A 6,225-nucleotide genomic window follows, 5' to 3' on the forward strand; every position below is an offset into this window, starting at 1 on the left:
TTTGGCCTTCCTCCAAGCCATCTTCCTTGACAATGACACCGGTGACAGGGTGACAGTTCCTCTGTAAATGCAAGGTTAATCAAGTTAGTTCTCCACATAAAAGCCTTCAGTGGCTCCCATCACACAATGAATGAAAACTAGATGAGCTTGGTGATGTGGTGCTGACTTGTTTCTTTAGCCTCACATATCCTCAACTAGTCCTCCAAGAACACTATCATATTGTCATTCCACAGTGATTTTCACTCAATAATCTCCTTAACTATATTTAAGACTAAATTTAGGAAGAACATCTTTAAAGCTTACATCAATTGACAAAGTTGAATTTATTTATTCTTTTAGCAAGAATTTATTGATTCTTTATGTCAGGCAGTGCTACAGGTACTGAGATCAAAGCAGATTAAGTTCCTATTTGCATGAAGAAGTCACAATAGTGTAGGGATATGGGGGTTCAGACAGGGTCTTTCTTATCATAGAGACATACATTATTGTAAGTAAATTGTTGTTGTTTATGCTGTCGAGTCAGTTCCAACCCATAGTGACCCTACATAGGGTTTCTGAGGAGCAGCTGATGAGTTTGAACCACCAACCTTGCAGTTCAAATGGCTTTGCAATCTGGTTCATTAACCCACAGCACCACACCAGAACTCCAAGTAAATTATAAGGACATAAATAAGAGAATTTCCTATGTTATTGTTGAGTCCATTTTAACTCATCGCAATAGAGTGGAACTACCCCACAGGGATTTCAAGACTACTGTCTTTACAGATTATCAGACCTTTTTTCCTAAGGAACATCTCTGTGTGTTAGAACTGCCAACCTTTCTGTTAACAACAAAGCACTTAACCAATGCCACTAAGGTTCCTGGAAATTTTCATATAGGGTTATAAAAAAAACCCCAAACCTAAGAAAGATAGAAAGAAACAAATAAGCAAAAAGTAACACAAAGTCTGGGGAGGGTAAATGTGGTAGACAGAATAAATGGCCCCCAAATGTTCATGTCTTAATCTCAGAAACCTGTAAATATATTACCTGACATCAGAAAAGAGATTCCAGATGTAAATTAGATTAAGGATTTTGAGATAAAAAGATTATCCTGTATTATTCAGATAGGCCCAATCTAATCAATGAGTTCTTAAAAATGGAGACCTTTTCCAGCTCTGGTCAGCAACAGATGTGATTACAGAAGAAAGGTTACAATAGACAAAGTTGCTGGCTTTACAGATTGAAGAAAGGGGCCAAAAGCTGAAGAATATTGTGACTATAAGGCAAGCAAAATGGCTATCCCTAGACCATCTAGAACAGAGTATAGTCCTGCCAACATCTTATTTCTAGACCAGTGAGACTGGTGTTGGACATTTTGTTTTGTGGAAGCCCCAAAATTTATGGTAATTTGTTATAGCATCAATAGGAAATCCATATAGTAAACTACTTAAGAACAGCTGGTGATTGTTGTTTTTTCAGAGAGAACATCTGAGCTGAAATTTCAATGATGAGATGAAATCAGCCCTGTGAACCTTATGAGAAAAAAAAGTCCAGGCAAAGTGAAGAGAAACACCAACATCATGAGGTTGGAACAGATTTGACATGTTTTAAAATAATAGCAATGTTGCTAGAACATGTTAAGGGAAAAGGTGACTTGTCCTACATGAAACTTGAGCTCCAGATAGGCACCAGACCATCAAGAATTTTTTGTTACAATGATTTCTATGATAGTATTTTAGTATTTTTCTCACCATAGTGTGCAGTCCCTCACAGCACTGTACTTTCTTTGAGAGACTTAAAAGCAGGGACCATTCCTATTCATTTTTTGAATCCAGTGTACAAAGTGGAGCCAAAGACATAGTAAACGCCCAGATATGTAGCTTTAGAACATATACCTGAAATTCTTTAGAAAAATATGGCAATGGTAAGATTACTTTGTTATTTTGGGATTGCCAACTACTGGGAGCTTTTTAGATTTTAATTTATTTTTGGTTGCTACCATTTGGGTTATAATTTTTCTGATATATTAAGAGGAAATGATCTGTGGTAGTGTTTAAATAAAAATGTGGAGATTCAAGTGGTAAAACAGAATTATTGACTGGGGTCCCCTGTGGGAATTTCCTCAACACTGCTATCATAAGAAGCGATATTTTTTACTTTAAAAATAGTAACCATTGAATGTTTATGTAATGAAGAATCCTCATAACAGTAAAATCTCTTTTCTGAAGTTGAAGTGGAGATAAGTACATTCAATTACTACAAGCAAGTGATTGTAGCAGGCTTATTATGTACCAGAAGCTCTTCTCATTCAAGTCTCAAAAGATAGGTAGTTTTATCATTCCCATTTCATAGATAGTAAACTCAGCAGAGGAAGATGAAGTCATTTGCCATTGAGACAATGCTAATATTTAACTGGACTATGACTCTCCAGAAGTTACATTTTTAAACACCAGGCTACACCCAGAAAGGGAAGAATAGGGAGTTAAACATTAAGTTTTCCTAGAAAAACCCGATAGAATCTAAGTTGTTTAAAGGCACTTAGAATTTCAACTATAAATCTAGTTCCCATCCTCCTCTTCTTTATAGTTACTATCTAAATAAAATTATACAAGAACTTCTTCTAAAATACAATTTTGATGGAGCAAAGGGGAATAGGGACAAGAAGCCATACCTTTTGTCAAAATGTCTGTTAAAAAATAATTAGCTTGCTTTCTAGCATTATGATCAGACCAAGAAAATACACTGATTTTGTTACTGTGATGGATGGAATGAAATATTTTAAATTTAGATAATTTATTTCATTGTTACATATGAATTGCCTGCCAAGACAGTTCCAATTTGGGATGTAATCACAAAACATTTATTTTTTGTCTCTAATTTGAAGGAGTTGGCAATATCTCAGATTCAGATGGGTAGTTTGTATATTTAACCAGTCAGTGCTAAATTACTTTCAATAAAATTCACTCAGGCTGTCACTGTCATTGAAGATAAGAATGTGATACATGTGTATGTATATTTGGAGTCCTGGTGTGGCATTGTGGGCTAATGTGCTGGACTGCATAGTCAGTTTGAACTGCAAGGTTGGCAGTTCAATCTCACTGACTGCTCCTTAGAAACCCTACACAGGGTTATTATTGGTCGGAACCAACTCGACGACACTTAAAAACTATATATATATACATATTCTCTCCTTTGTTCTATTGCCTGCAATGTTTTAGATCAACCGAATAAAAATAAATTATATAACCAAAATCTACATATGAAAATAAATAACATAATTTCTAATTTGCTCTATATGTACAGCAGCTCCCATCTATTAGCTATTCTAGGTAAATAATAATAATGAAATGGTACAGAAAGATGGATATCTGTTGAGTGGATGAAATGAAAGATCAGAAGTGAAAAATATTACTGCATTCTTGTATGATTCTCTCAATGATTCATTGTGCATCATATGGGTAAATTATATCATACCTTCTTGACCTGTCTTGCACTTGATATAGGAAGATGTCTTGTCTTAGTTTGCTAGTGCTGCTGTAACAAAGAAAATACCACAAGTGTGTGGCTATAAAAGCACAAAAAATATATTTTCTCACAGTTAAGGAGGCTAGAAGTCCAAAGTCAGGACTTCAGCTCTAGGGGAAAGTTCTGTTTCATTTCTTTGAATTTCTAGTAGCTACTGGAAGCACCATTTTTCTATCAGTTGGTTGTACTGTGGTGGCTTGCATGTTGCTGTGATTCTGAAAACTATGCTACTGGTATTTTAAATACCAGTAGGGTCAACAACATTGGACAGGTTTCAGATGAGCTTCCAGACCAAGACAGACTAACAAAAAGGAGAGACAAACTGCTTCTGAATATTTAGTCAATGAAAACCTTATGACTAGCAGTGGAACAGTGTCAGATAGCACCACGTATTGACTATTGGAACATGATGAAAAACATCATAATATCGTCAGATATAGTGCCAAAAGATGAACCCCGTAGGTTGGAAGGCACTCAGTATATGACTGGGAAAGAGCTGACTTCTTAAAGTAAAGTTGACGGTGATGACACAAATGGAGTAAAGCATTTGGGACCTTCATTTGATGATGGGACACAACTCAAAATGAAGAGAAACAGCAGCAAACATCCATGAATAATCAAATCATGGTATGCACCAAGTATGAATCTAGAAAAATTGGAAATTGTAATAAATGATATGGAATGCATAAACATTGATATCCTAAGCATTAGTGAGCTGAAATGGACTGGTATTGGTCATTTTGAAACTGACCATCACATGGTTTACTATGCTGGGAATAACAAATTGAAGAGGAATGTGTCACATTCATCATCAAAAAGAACATATCAATATATATCTTGAACAAGCAGACCAGCCTGGAACAGCTAGAGGAACAGAAGATACTTCTTGAAAGAAAGACCAACAGGGGGAAAAAAAATGGCAGTTTGATTGACTACTACCAAACAAGTAAGTTGTTCACCAGGGAGTCATTAAGTCCCTTCAGGACAAACCCCACTTCAAGACTGAAAGTCAAAGGGAACATATGAAAAAACATGTAAGCTTGCTGGTGACAACATTGGTCTGCTGGTGAGTGGAAGAGGGGGAAAGGCAGCAGTGAAGATATAGGCTTAGTTTGACCATGTTCCACAGATTCTGATCGACCTGGAGATGAGGGAGAGAAGAAGAAGGGATAGTTGGTCTGAAGTGTGGTGAGATGTGGGAACTCCTAAGCCCATGGACAAAGACCTAGCCACAGTGGGCTAGAGCTGAGAGTGAAGCGTCCAGCTGACATGAAGTGAGGAGAGATGCACAAGAATACTCAAACTTGCAGATAGTACCCATTTGACATAGCTTCAATGACTTTATGATCAGAACTTGGCTAGAGGAAGATAAAAAAAACAACTTTGATAAAGGAAACAAGTGTAAATTGCTATAATTAGATGAACTTGACCTACACTTATGGATATAGTAACTCAAAATACCAACTGAGAAGAAAGGAGTCTTTATGTTATGTCAAGTTTCAATGCTATTCCCTCTGTATACAGAGTTGATAGGGATGGGCAACTTAGATACTGGCTACCTAAAATGGTGTGTGTGTGCGGACAAGAGAGGCTATTAACACATGAAGTGACTGGCTTACAAGTTTACAAGAGGGAGTTTAGTCTCAGAATGTGCAGAGGAAGATAAAGTCCTCACTGAATAATTTTCATCTTGTCTACATGAGTCTAGTGAAAGGAGATGGGGACAAGATTCTTATGATTCAACAAAGAATAATTGATATCATGACTAATTGCCACTGTCACAACTGCAAAGATAGCAGTTTTGTAACAAAAATGGGGAAGTAGTTAATCTTATAGTCCAGGAACAAAGGATCCTAGGACCACCAAGGGAGAAGACTACAAGTGGAATGTGGGATCCTATCAAGAGACGCAGCAACACCAGAGATAGAAGCGGAGATGAGGACAGGGAGAAACAGAGCACTTGAGGACTCTAGACTAATGAAAAGAGAAAGGCTGTGTGCTTTCTGGCGGCCAGAAGGCAGGCTTGCAGAATGTGTCCTTTGGTTGTTTAAATGATTATATATTCCTGAGTGTTTTTGTCTCCATCCCCCCAATCACCCCCCAAAAACAGAAGGAATAGAAGCAAATACTGTTGAATGATAATGCCCAGAGAATATTGTAATCATTGCAATGAAATGATGAGTGTAAAACCAATATTCTCCCATGTAAACTATCACTCAATTCACAATATAACTTAAAAGAAAAAAAGATATGTCTTGAAGCACAACACTGTCTGTAATAGGATAATATTCATACACCTAGTTAATCCCACTATTATTCAAATTTAAGCATCAACAAGTAAAGAAAATGATGATGAAAATGAAATTACTGTCAGCTTCTTCAGTCTGAAACTGATCAAACAGGCAATCAAGATGTATTGATAATTACTGGTGATTGGAATGCAAACGTTGAAACAAGGAGGAAAGATCAGTATGTGGAAAATATGGACTTAGTGATAGAAATGATGCTGAGGATCACATGACAGAATTTTGCAAGACCAATGACTTCATTGCAAATACTTTTTTTAAAACAACATAAAAGACAACTATCCACATAGACCTCACAAGATGGAATACACAGAAATCAAATTGACTACATCTGTGGAAGGAAATGGTGGAAAAGCTCCATATCTCAGTCCAAACAAGGCCAGGAGCAAATTGTGGAACACACCATCAATTG

This window comes from Chrysochloris asiatica, unplaced genomic scaffold (genome assembly GCF_000296735.1).
Source record: "Chrysochloris asiatica unplaced genomic scaffold, ChrAsi1.0 scaffold00236, whole genome shotgun sequence".
In the NCBI taxonomy this organism is placed as follows: Eukaryota; Metazoa; Chordata; class Mammalia; order Afrosoricida; family Chrysochloridae; genus Chrysochloris; species Chrysochloris asiatica.